At 30.6% G+C, this 14,449-nt stretch overlaps 1 long non-coding RNA gene across 6 annotated transcripts; it reads right to left on the bottom strand.

Annotated features, from left to right (window-relative positions):
• Positions 1-7,742: 7,742 nt before the first annotated feature.
• On the bottom strand, positions 7,743-12,576 carry LOC107848236. 6 transcript variants are annotated; one of them, XR_007047303.1, is made up of 3 exons: positions 11,248-12,576; positions 9,318-9,806; positions 7,743-9,212 (listed from the first exon to the last, which is right to left on the bottom strand). It is a non-coding gene; the product is annotated as an uncharacterized LOC107848236 (long non-coding RNA). The 6 variants fall into 6 exon arrangements; XR_007047302.1 differs by having other exon boundaries at positions 7,743-8,208; XR_007047304.1 differs by having other exon boundaries at positions 7,743-9,473; positions 9,686-9,806.
• Between the last annotated feature and the right edge of the window lie 1,873 nt (positions 12,577-14,449).

The raw sequence follows: 14,449 nt of genomic DNA, 5'->3' as shown, positions 1-14,449 counted from the left end.
TTCTAAAGCTTCAACTGTTTCAATAGCCTTGGATGACAGTAGACCTGGCAAGCTCTTTGCCTAGACAGCAAAAAGTAAAGAAATATCATTATAAATATTATATTTATTTAAATTGCGTCACTATATTTGTAATAGAAGAATAAATGATAAATTAATTACCAGATCAATTCTATATCCAGGGCCAAATGAAATGGACTTGGGAGTTTGAATCTCAATTGAAACATCATTTTTTAGTTTAATAAGCATATCAAGTAAATAACAAAAAAGAAAGGGGAAGAAAGCGGCTTTTGAGTTCACAAAGATCAATATTCAAAATCTGATATATTTTCTCTGCTCAATATCAATATTTATCTCATAAAATAACAACGGATCAATTCTGAATATGAAAATATGTGCATAGATTTACCTCTTATCCTGCCTTAGGGTGAAAGATCTACAATCTACAACAAATTAAGGGAAAAGGGCATCAAGCTTGCCACTATTCATCAATGAAAGAAAAATTCCACCATGACCTGGGGGATACTATACATGTGAACACTGCATTAGCTGCACGAAATTCTAAAATAAAATCAACAAATAAAAAGGGAGTACAAAAATAGAATTAGGTGATCAGAACCAATGAGCAATCTGCTCCAATTCAGATGCAGTATGAAGAATTAAGAATTTTATAATCTTAGCTATGTTTGAAATGGATTGTACTATAAAGAATGATTTATGTCATAGCCTACAGGTTTCACTCAATTACTGCTCCAAAGATAAGATAGGAAGCACAACCTTGTAAGATACCAACTAAGAAACACTCTTCGTTAAGATCTTTTCTACGCAAAAATACATTGTCATGCCTAGAATTCAAACAATCATAATACTAACTCAAAGCTTATTAGAAAGTTGTTAGTAACTTTACAAATCAAGTATCATCCCCCATTATATCATATGATCAATTGATCATAAAGTACAAGACTTTGACTTTATGAAAAGAAAACTAAATAAATATGTTTTTTTGTGAATTTTTTTTGAAGTAATTTTTTTGATACCGACATATTTTTAGTGAAATGACGACATTAATGCTCAAGAAAAATTGTAGAAAGGCGAAAGCAGAAAATGAGATAGAGAGATGATGATGCTCATCTAATAAGGACTTTGCCAGTAATAAAATTAAAAAATATAAGAGTAATATAAAGATTGAAAATGTCAAAACACTCAAGATGAAATAAAATTATTCTTGAATAATAATAAAAACATAATTTTTGTTATACATGTATAACAAAAAAAGAGCGACTGCTCTCTCTCTCCCTTAGTCATTTTCTTTCTTTTCTCCCATCCAACTGACTCCAAATTCTCATATGAAATTCAAATTCAAGAAGTCCTACAAATGGAAAATCAGGGGACAAAATTAGCGAGACTAAATAGAAGAATCCTATGAAATCAAAAATTGGCTAAATTCTCATCGAATGAAATGGGTATATACATATAATTATAAAAAGTCATTATAATCATATTATATTAAATTTTTCAAGTTGTTCCTTCTTTGTATATCTTATTTTTAAAACAATGTCATTTTCTCTACAGAGAATATTGACCCAACATATGATGGAGTAAATGTTATTAATAATAGAAAAGAGTTTTTCGCCCTCTATGTGATATAACAAATGGTCAGTTTCAATATATATAATATTTTGTTATGTTTTATATATCGTTCAACCTGTATAATATGCTTACCTTAATTGAAAATGTCTAGGAACAATACCCCAACTGAGAAATAAGAGGTGTTTTCTAAGAGATGATGTCAATGAACGAAGAAAATAAAAGAATATGTCAAGCTCAAACATGTCAACTGATAGAACTGTATGTATGAGAACATTACAAAATAATTCCAATAACCCGGGATAGAGTAGTGGTATTAGAATGTTTGAAATGCATATAGCTGATAGAGATAAAACAAAAGGATAAATTGTAGTATCAGTTTCATCATATCAAAATTTTACACCACCAATTAGTGTACCAATAAGGAAACTTGAAAAGGTTTATTTATCAAAACCTCCCACACGTTATTCAAAATCCCTTACTCTATAAGATTTGAACAATGGTTAGTCTTTCTTTGGGGGCAAATTTTAAGTTTGTATCAAATTAATATTTAAGTTTATTTGAACGATCTAGATTTTATGTTTATTTGAAAATCTTAATTCGCTAATGAAAAATTTTAAAAGTTATTTGTCCACAATGCAGAAGAAGGGTAAAGACATATTAATTAATGAGATTGCATATTTCAGGCAAGATACACTACCTGATTTAAACTATGTTTCAGCTGATGATGGTAAAATTTAAATCTCGACACATTTTCACCATATCTATTATAAAGACATCAATATATATTTTATAATTTTCTAACATCTGTTTGTTAAAATATCTTTTATCTCTTACTAATGGTAGATTTTGAAAGTTGTTTTCCCCAAATACAAGGCAGAGAAAGGGTAAGACATTCTAGTGAATGAAAAATACTAATTCAAGTATTTTCAATATGAAATGAAAAAATTTGAGATTCAATAATGCTACGCCACAATATCATCCAAGTTATGTTTGTGAGTTGCTCAAATCTTACTGAATAAGAAATTGTACTAAATTTAAGTATCAATAGACACCAAATATCATTTTTCATTTCAAAACTTGAAGTTATTAATGGCTGACAATTATTTATCATAGGTGCCCAAAGTAAAGATCATCTGCCTGATTTAAATTGTGCTCTTTGCGGTTAAGGTCAAGAAGATGAGGATGATTGTAAAGTTATGTACTTAGTGTCTAAGCTAGTTATCAATTAATTTTAGTTTGATACTGATAGTTAGAACTGTATCTAAAGAAAATGCTTGATTTCCAAAATAGTAAGACATAAATTTCAAGAAGATAGGAGTTCCAACGTTAAACTCAGATTAATAGTGAACCGCTGGAATAAGGTATAACATACCAACAGTTTCAGAAGTATCTCCTTTAGTAGTAGGAGATTTTGAACTATCTAGAGGTGACAGATATATCATCATTGAAAGTCGATCTGGATTGTTACAAAGGATTAATGAACTAAATTTAACATATTTAAGCTTGCAGTATCCTTTACTTTTTTCATATGGTGATGATGGCTATAGATAGGACATTCATTATAATGGAGGTGATGAAACAATTCAAGAAATAAAATGTGTAAGAATCTGAGAATATTTTTCTTACAAAATTCAAGATAGGAAGGATGAAATTTAAATGATTCTATTTTCTAGAAGACTATTTCAATAATTCTTGATTGATGGATATATAATGATCGAATATTCTCGATTGGATTATATTCAAACTAATTTAAAATAGTTGATAGCTCATATGTACAAAGGGTTAGAAGATGCATTTTTACGTGGAGATACGAATTCATCTTCTTAGAAAAAAGGGTAATTCTGGGATCAATCTTCATAGGGAACGCACGATACATGTTTCAAAATTACCAAGATGCTATAGCGATGTGCAAGTGTGTTGGCTACCCTGACCTTTTCATCACATTACTTGCAATTAAAAGTGGCCTGAGATTTGTAGATTTGTAGAGAATAGAGGCTTAAAACCCAAGGATCATCTAGATATTTTATATAGGATTTTCAAAATCAAATTAGATCGCTTAATAAAGGACTTGCAAGACAAACAAATTTTTGAAAAATTAAAAGCACGTATAATCAGTTCCTCATTTATAATACACACACACACACACACACACACACACATATATATATATTATGTATATATCTCTCTAAATATGGATTCCTATTATTTATTCATCTAATAAATTTGTTTGATGCAGTGATCTATACTATTGAATTCCAAAAACAAGGATTGCCTCATGCTCACATCTTACTTTTTCTTCACGAGCAAAATAAATATCCTACTCCTGCAAATATCGATAAGATTATTTCAGTGAAAATACCTGGTGAATTAATTGATCCTCTCTATAAAGCAATGCAGCTATTCATGATGCATGGCCCATGTGGTCCAGCGAGAAATTACTCTCCTTGCACACAGGATGGTAGATGTACAAAGCACTTTTCAAAGAAATCTATTTAGTCAACCGCAATTGATGAAGATGGTTATCCTATTTATAGAAGAAGGAAAAATGGTAGAATTATCAAGAAAGATGGTATTGATCAAGACCATAGGTATGAGGTACCACTTAATCGATTAGAATTATTAATGTAGAGTGCATATCTATCTATCTCTCTCTTTCTCTCTCTCTCTCTCTCTCTCTCTCTCTCTCTATATATATATATATATATATATATATATATATATATATATTTCATCAGTGTTTTTGAATTTGAATTAAAAATACAATAGCTTCTTAAAGAAATAATATAATTATTTATTTTCTTATTGTGTTGGAATAGGTATGTAGTGCCGCTCAATCTATTCTTATTATTAAAGTATGGTGCTTATATCAATGTGGAATAGTGCAATCAATCCAAATATATTAAGTACATATTTAAGTGTGTTAATAAGGGAATGGATCACGTTACTGCTACGTTTTCTCAAGTGTAAATGAGGAAGATTCATCAAATGTTGATGAAATCAACATTTATTATGATTGTCGATACATATCATACTATGAAGATGCTTGGAGAATACTTGGATTTCTAATTCAATATAGGCAACCTCTGGTAGAAAGACTGGCATTTCATCTTAAAAATAAACAAAATGTTATATTCTCTAATGATGATCCAATTGATGATGTCACCAATAAATCAAGTGCAGGGAATCAATGTTCTTAAGTTGGTTTGAGGAAAATAAAGAATTTACTAACGCTAGAGAATTAACTTATGCAGAATTTTTGCATAACTTTGTATGGAAAAAAGACTCAAGGAAATGGGAGAAAAGAAAAACTTCTGCACCTTTTCTTGGAGGATCTATTTAGTTCCGCCAGGAAGTGGTGATTTATATCATCTAGGATTATTGTTGAATGTTATTAGAGGTGCGAAAATCTATGAGGATCTTAAGAAATTCAAAAATCGTGAGCACACGGCTTTCAGATATGCATGTTATGCACTTGGCTTAGATGATGACAAAGAGTATGATGATGCCATAACGGAAGCAAGTGATTGAGAAATGCCATCATATCTTAGACAATTATATACAATGTTGTTATTGTCTAATTTGGTGTCACGATCAGAATTTGTTTGGCAATTAACATGGAAATTTTTATCGGAAGATATCCTCCATAAAGAAATAGTGTTGCTATCTAATCCAGGTACAAATTTATATTTAAGAATAATTAACATTTCGTATATATTTTGATATGATATATTTATATTATTACCATTCAAATTTTTTGATATTTTTGTTCTTTCAGAGGTAGAGATGACAAATGATGAATTGAGAAATCATTGTTTGCAAAGTTGAAATTTTTTTTGAAAGGTTACGGAAAAAGTTTTTAGGATTTGCCAACTATGCCAAGACCTGTTTACAACGAGGAATAATTAGATAATACCAATAGATTAATCCATGATGAATTACGTTATAATAGGTGCTCTTTGTTGGTTGAACACCAACAATTAGTAATGAATTTGACGATGGAACAAAAGTCAGTTTATGAAAAAATAATGGCAGCAGTGAATAAAGACAAAAGTGGATTGTTCTTCTTATATGGTCATAGAGGAACTGACAAGATTTTATTTGGAGTACTTTTTCTTCTGGCATATGATCTAAAGGAAATATTGTATTAAATGTTGCATCAAGTGGTATTGCGTCTCTTTTGTTGGGAGGTCGAGCAGCTCATTCACAATATGCAATTCCTCTCAATCCAATTGAAGATGCAACATGCAATATAAAGCAAGGTAGTCCTCTAGCAAATCTGATTGTCAAGGCAAAGTTGATTATCTGGGATGAGGCTCTAATGATGCATAGATACTATTTTGAAGCTCTTGATCATACTCTCTGAGATATTCTTTTGTTTAAAAACACATCCTATCTATATAAACCTTTTGGAGGGAAAATAGTTGTTTTAGGTGGTGACTTCAGACAGATTTTACCAGTCATAGTAAAAGGAACAAGGCAGGATATTGTTAATGTCACTTTAAATTCTTCAAATTTATAAAGGCATTGTCAAGTCTTAAAGCTAACAAAGAATATGAGATTGCAAGGAAATCAATTAGGCACACATTTGAAAGAGTTAAGAAACTTTGTCAATTGAATTTTGGCAATCGGTGATAGAAGCGTTGGAAGATCCATTGATGGCATTAAGACTATTCAAACCCCTGATGATATTCTTATTAATAATTGTGTCGATTCAATATTAATAATTATAGACAGTATATATCCTGAATTTCTATAATCAGTCCAGTGAGTTACATTACCTCCAGAGCAATTCTTGCTCCGACGCTAGACATGATGGACTCGATTGATGAATTTATGGTATCACTTAATCATAATCTTGAAAAAAAATATGATACAGTTTGTATGTCTGATCATTCTTTTACGACATTGGAGCATATGCACACACTGAAATTCCTAGACAGTATTAAGTGTTTTGGAATTTCAAATCACTCAATCACATTAAAGGTAGGCATGGTGATAATGTTATTGAGAAACATAGATCAATCATCAGGATTGTGTAATGGGACAAGGCTGATCATCACAAGACTTGAAAATCGAGTTATTGAAGCTAAAGTTTTATCAGGCAAAATGATAGATGAAAAAGTGTTTATCCCAAGAATGAGTTTGACACTATCTGATGTGAGAATACCTTTTAAGTTTCAGCGAAGGCAATTTTTCGTAGTTGTCTCATTTCCTATGATCATCAATAAAAGTCAAGGCCAATCATCATCTCATGTTGGGTTAAGTTTGAAAAAATTGGTATTCACCTATGGAAATTGTATGTTGCTCTTTCACGGGTGACAAGTAGGAAAGAATTAAAGATTTTGGCCTACGGCGATGATGGAAAAATAACAAATGAAGTAAAAAATATGATGTACAAAGATGTTTTTCATAATTTATTTTGAGAAATTATTAAATAAACTTTTCAGTTATCTTTTGCTCTTACCATGTTGGGCAGTTTGCTAATAGATTTGTCACGTTAATTGATTCTTATTAATCAGAATGAGTATTTCATTTGCTCTTCACTCTAAATTCTTTTTCATAAAAGCATAATAGTAGAGAAATGGTTGAATACTAACCAGTGGTTTGGAGAAGGAAGATATATGAAAACTAGTATGGTAGTGAGCCACTAATCTGAAGGGGAATCAAGACTAGCATGACAAAAAGCCACTAATCTACGTGGGCGAATAAAGTTCTTTAGTGAGTTCATATAATATACTTTTTCTTACAACTCATAAAACATAAACACTTAACTCATTTTCACCATGTCCAACAGATTTGTGTTCCCATGTCAAACGCAAAAGCTGACCAAAGATTCTTTAGAAAGTCGGATTGGCTGTCACCGATGAATTAATTCAAATGAAAAAAAGTTGATTGAGTTTTGTTTCTTTTACTGCCATTTCATTGTATAGATAATTATGTATATTCGGTATTTTATATTCTACTACATTCAATATATAATGCGGAAATTAGAAATCTATTAATGCTACACCAAAATAGCATTCAAGTTTTTTTGGTGAGTTGTCCAACTCTTTCAAATAAGAAAGAGTTTCAGTTTTCAGGTGAATTTCAGTTTAATAAATTCAAAGAAGTTCCAGCGAAGGCAAAAAGCATTATAAATTTCGATAAAGCAGGGGTTCCACAAACCATCAGGACAGTAGTATATTGATACACTAATCGACTACAACAGTGACAACAACTACAAAAGAAACAATAGGACACCGTTCGACTAAATTCAAGCAAAGAGCAGCAACATGCTTTCTAGTGGTGATTCAGTCCACAATTCTCAGGATTAAGCTAATGAAACTCAAGGGTGAAATCTCATCACTTCATACAGATCTAGAGACTAACAGTCAAGGAAATGCAAGTGAAACAATAATACTCAAGAACAGAAGCATAAAGGATATCTATTGAGAATTGGGGAAACAAATGACTAATTTGGTTGGAAACTAGCGTGGATTTGAGGTTACCCCAACTGTTGAAAGCTATTTCCATAAATGTCATAACATGCACCCAGTGATATGTGGGGTGTCGATGGGTTGTACATTCAAACAGACAGGAGCCTCGATTTAGGTCACCAACCAAATTTGTCGTTTAACATTCCTGATTCACAGAAAATTCCATTAGATGAAAAGGATCTTTTTAATCGAATTGATTCTTTATATTAAGTGGTAGATCAGCTGGTTAGAGCAGGTGGGTTCACCAAGTGTTCAATCTAGGATTCAAACTTGAGATGTCTAAGTTGTTATTCGCAAGCCTCAACCACTAGGCCTTCCTGTTATGACCTTTTGATCCATTATAATTATGCAAATTAATTTTGGTAATTCAATTCAATTAAGTTGTTGTGTTAGGTCTCTGAGTTCAACAGACATACTTGAGAACAAATAATTTAGTTTAAAGTAGTACGGTATTTACCTTTGCACTTATACATAAGAGGTGAAACCAATCATCTTTACAAAGCTAATCTCCTACAATAATCACCTTAGTAAATATTAACTTTCTACATAATCAAAATCTTTGCAACATTTAGAAGCAGCAAAATTTGACCTTTAGCTAAAAATTTAGGGCAACTACATTCAATATATATTCCTGTTCAAAATTTTAACGTCTTATAATAATCACCTTTAGTAAAATTTATTTTTTCCAACAACCTCAAAACCTTTGGATCACTTAGAAACTGTAAAATCCAATCATCTCTACTTTTTTCCTTTTCTGAAAAGCAGTAAAAATTCTATCTTTAGCTTATTTTTAGGAGGAATACAATAAACTTTATATTTGTGTTCAAAACCTTCATATTGTGCAATAATCACCTTCAATAAAATTTCTAAACTCTAAGAATTTCAATTCTTTTGCATTACTCAGAAATAGCAAAAGTCCAACCCCTTTTTATTAGTAGTAAAAATCCAACCTTTAGCTAAACTTAAGAAAAATGTCCATTAATATGTTTCACGGTCAATAAAAAGGAAAATTCAAAACACTTGGAGCCTAAGGTAAGCAAAGGTTGAAGTCTCCAGAAGGTGGATCAACCTATGTAGTTGCACTAAGAACTTCACACTGATATCTTCTTCTACCAAAGACTAAATAACAGAACTTGCATGCTGATATGACTGTTACAAGGATGGAGCTCATTATATTCAGTGTAAAAAAAAAGGAAACAAATGTTTGATACAAGTATGAGGAGTGCCTGAAAAGTTGCAGGCTGTAAGGCTTACCTGAGCTAATAGGCAGAGGCTTATCATTGCCATTGGTGAATGGCACCAAGATGCGTACAAAGAAAGAAACAAGTCTCTCCCAACATCTTTGACCAGTGATTGTTTAAGATGATCCTTAAGGTCAGACAACTCAGGTGAAGTAAGCAAGTTTAAAGTCTGAAACAAACATCAGCACACTCAGCTTACTACGAAGACAACATTAAGCGCCATACATTTTAAGCCCCAGATAACAATATCTCAAGACTGAGCTTGACAGTTTTGTAATCACATGAAATTAATTAAATAAAGCAAAGTGTGAACTCTATATCGTTTACACTCTATATTGGAAATGGTGATATTCTCTTGACAACTAAGCAAATTAGCAAAACCTGAACCATCACAGATGCAAAGTCCAAATCTGATTCTCCTTCAAGTATTGCAGACAATTCATGGTAAACTCTTTCAGAATTTAAAAGTACGCACGGTCATCAAATAATCCTAGCTCCACGTCTGAAAGAGATTTGAAAAGCTAAGATACCAGCAGAAAAGTATCTTTAATAAACCAAACAACAAAAGCATGTCATTAAACTTGCGCCAAGAAATATAAAAATATAGCATTTACTTCTCAAGGAATGAGTGATCATGCTGAAAGTTATGAACTAGGAAAATAACTAGCTGGCGAAAGTGTTACAGATCTTTGGTTATGCATGCGTGCACCAAGAGTACTACCTGGAAGAGAATTTAAGGAAGACTCTAAAAACAAAAAAAAAAAATAGAAGGAAGCACCCTCTAAAATTACCTTCCTGAATAGTCTTTGTCCATCATTGAAGACAATTATTAAACTTGAAGTTAGAAGATAACTGCAGCAATCTCAAACAAATTTTGAACAGAAGCAATGTTTTCCGATTAGTCTTATCGCAAGTACCCAAAGTCAAGAACAACTATAAAGGTTTTTTCGAATCTGCAGAAACTTCTTAATTGATGTATCTTTGGGTGTTCATTCTATTATGCCAAAATCGAATGAAAGAAATATGCAAAAATGACTAATGAAAAATCACTGGAATAGGTACCCGAGAAGATAATGGATCCATATTTCTTCTCCTAAAGGGTTTGAGAATATGGATCCATTACACATTTTTGAAAGGCTAACCGTGACAAAGAAACAACTAACACAACAACGGAGGTATTATTAAGATAGGCTCAAAAGATGATTAATAGATACTCTATAACAAGAGTTAAGGGCATCTTATTCTTATCAAAGATTAGAAGACAGCTTAAGAAGAATGATTAATAGATTTCATTACCCTTTTGCACTAACTGTAGGTATGTTCTAGCAATAAAGGCTACAAACTTTTCTAACGATTTAGCAGTTCCACTAGGTAGTGAGAAACAGAAACATCTATTTAACTTTATATCAGAAATAAAAGGTAAGGAGAACAAACCTAAAGAAAAAGGGAAATTTAAATGATAACAACTATGAAGACTTTAGCTACAAAGTGATAAACAAATAGTTAACGCATGGCGTCAGTATAGATGAATTAGTCGAGGATCGTGCAAGTAGACACAACAAATGTCCATGGAAAAGAAGAAGGGAATTAAGACAAAAAGGAACTATATTGATAATTATTGGATCACATCCAAACCTTGATTTAACTAATCAAATGTTAAGCACACAACAAAAATGGGAGACTTCCTATTATCAGTGTATATTAATTTTGCACACCCTTTCAAATTCATGACTTCATTAGACAGCTAACTCTAAGTACTCACCAAACACCTTGAATTTTAAAGTACTAAAAGAATAAAAAGACATCTCCGGCTAGGTAAACTACAATCAACAGAAATGAAAAATGAAGACTTCAACAAGATTCAGCATCCAAACAATATATAGAAAAAGAACTCCTACTATTTTTACAAGTCATATAGAAATAAAATTCATCTCAAGACATACTAATTAAGAAACTTAGCATAAAAGGGCAAATCTTTGATTTTGGAATAACTTTTACAGCCAAACCATGCCCCTTCAAGCACCCTTTTCTTCCTTAGCTGCAGAAGTATAACCAAAATGTCCTCTTCCCACTTCTTCTTCAAGCTCATAGTGGCTATCAAAATTCTTTGAGTACCCAAAATTCTTATCCAACATAATATCATATTCACTCACTTCTGGAATTGTAGCTTTATTAGGCTTAATTAAGTCATGCCTTCTAGCAAACAATGCCCTTATGTGCTTAGCCTGTGATGGCGGTACATGTTTGAGAAATCTCAAAGGTGTTGAAGTCACATTAGAATTAGCAGGGGAGTTCTTAAATGCACTAGGAAAAGGACTTGGACTGTAAAAGGAAAATCTTTGGTGTTTTCCCAGTGTGGGAATTCAATTATTGCTCATTATCAATGGGAATTATAGGATATTCAGACAAGTTCTATGGGGATTGAATAGATTTTTCATGACAGAGTCCCATGAAATCAAAAATTCAATTTCAACAAGGATCCATAAAAATCATTTAATCAAAAGGACAGAAGCAAAGTTAAGAACTTTATTGTTATAACAAGAAGTGAAAGAAAAAATACAAAGAACTAGACCATTACAAAGGGAAAAGAAATAAGAGTAAATTATCAGGAAACTAAAATTACAACTGACAAGTAACAAAAACAAATGAAAAGGAGGAATTCCCACAAATCCAAATAACTCAAAAAGACAAAAACTCACAACCTTGGAATTGCAAAACAAGAAACGGTGAGATTTTTAAGAAAGAAAAGTAGAGTTACAAACTTTTTAATAACAAGGAAAATACACTTAAACAAGAGCAAATTATCAAGAAAACAGAAACAGAACTAACAAGTAACAAAGCAAGTAAAAAGTAAGAATTCCCACAAACTCAAACACTTCAAGAAGTAATAAAGTCACAATCTTGGAATTGCAAAACAAGAAAAAATTGAGATTTTAAGCTTAAACAGAAGAACCAAGAAAGGATCAACAAAGAATTAAGCTAAGATATTTAAGCTCCAAGAAACAAAATTACAACTACAAGTAACAAAAACAAGTAAAAAGGAGGAATGGCCAAATGCTAGAAAGCTAACCGGTGGACAGTAAAATCTCCAAATTAGCTATGGATAGAGAAACAAATCAGATGGAGAAATGAGAAATCTACGCTAATTGCAGGAGACAATGTGATAGAAACAAACGAACCAGAGAAACCAAAGGTCAAAAATGTAGTCACTGTAATGAGAAAATGAATTTTCTGGAAAGAAGCAAAAGTATACTTTGGGTCATTTTACTATATTTTCCTATTTGATTTTTATATAGAAATAAAAATTAAAAAGTACAGAAAAAACAAATTATTCTTTATTTTGGGCCTATTTCGGATTTGGGCCAAGAATTTTAAGATTTTTTATCTTCAAATTTCTTTTCATACTAGTTTAGGTGTATATTACATTAAATAGAATATTTGTTTAAATAACAAAGATGAATATAATAATTAAATTTAATATATTTTGAGTATAAAAAGATATGGAATTTATTTATTAAACCTAATTTTTACCAAAATATTTTTAAATGTCGATCGGCATTCATCTGTCATCTGTAAATTGCAACAAAATAATACAATGATAGATACATCAAAATAATACAATTAAACATAATCTTTAAACACCAAAAATTCTCAAAGTCGTCTGACACTCATCTATCACCTGTAAACAATAACGAAATGATACGATAATAGAGATATCAAAATGATAAAACTAAACCTAACCTTTACATAAAAAAATTCCTCAGAGCCAAACAACATTTATCTATCATCTGTAAACTACAATAAAATAATACGATAAAAGTGATATCAAAACAATATAATTAAACTTAAATTTTACACAAAAAATTTCTCAAAGTCAATCGAGATTCATCTACGAACTATAAACTTACACAAAATAACAAACTAATAGAGATAATACCATAATACAATTAAACCTAGCCTTTACCTAAAAATAAATTCAAAGCCAACCGACATTCATCTAGCATCTGTAAATTAAAGTAAAATAATAAGATAATAAAGATATCAAAACAATACAATTAAATTTAACCTTTAGGCAATAAATTCTTCAAAACCAACCAACATTCATCTACGTTCTGTAAACTAAACAAAAAATATAATAGTGATCACAAAACTTCGATTTTGATCCGACTAACTCTTGTCTGAGGAAAAATTTTGACCCTAAAGAATGATTTTGAATGAAAACAAAGAAGATATATAAATACACACATATTGAATTCTATTATGCTGACAAAAATAGTGAAGAAGTTGAGAGTTAGAAAATCAAACATCCACCATCTAGACATGCAATCGAATCAAGTTAGATGAACATCAATCATATTCTCCCAATAGGCAAACTGGTTTGTTCTCTAGTTTAACATACATCTCATATTTATAGAAGTATTTTCTTAATAGAGTCCTATTTTAGAAGTATTTTTCTATTTGAATAGTAGAAAGAAAAATATTAATTAATTCTTCTACCATATATTTTAGGAGTCCCATATATTTTAGGAAGTTTAGTTAATAAAATAATAAATAATTAAATGATAAATTTAAAAAATAGTGAAAAAATAGTTTTGTCTAAAATAGAGTCTTGTAATGAAGGGTAAAAAGTTAAAATCACTTTTCTAAGTGTTTTTGTACTTTTAATATATTATAGATATAGATTATAGATTATAGATTATAGATAGATATTGATAAGATCTTTTTAAAAATGAATGAATAAAATTTTTAAATAAAATAGCAGTACCTAATTAATTGCTGAAAAATAATTTCGAAGGTTCACACAAATGGATTTTGGCACATTGCCCTTATTTCATCCGTTGATTACAAAAATAAATATCTATACATATAACACAACTCAATTACAATAAAAACTTGTTAACTCTATGTTATTCTATGTAATGATTTATTATCAATCCAAATACATAATAAAAAACATAACGATAAAGAAACAAGAAAAAATTAAAGGACAAAATAACTATTTTTATGTACCTTTTATTTACGTAATGATTTAATCACCTCATAGAAGAACTCCTTTTATGAAAGGAGTATTCATAAACTAAAAAAGAACTAAATTTTAGATTACTATTTAATTTGTATTAGAATATCATCCATTGATTGTCGAAG

This window comes from Capsicum annuum, chromosome 11 (assembly GCF_002878395.1).
Source record: "Capsicum annuum cultivar UCD-10X-F1 chromosome 11, UCD10Xv1.1, whole genome shotgun sequence".
NCBI lineage: Eukaryota > Viridiplantae > Streptophyta > Magnoliopsida > Solanales > Solanaceae > Capsicum > Capsicum annuum.
The sequence above is the reverse complement of the archived record's forward strand: the minus strand, read 5'-3'. Positions and strand labels throughout refer to the sequence as shown.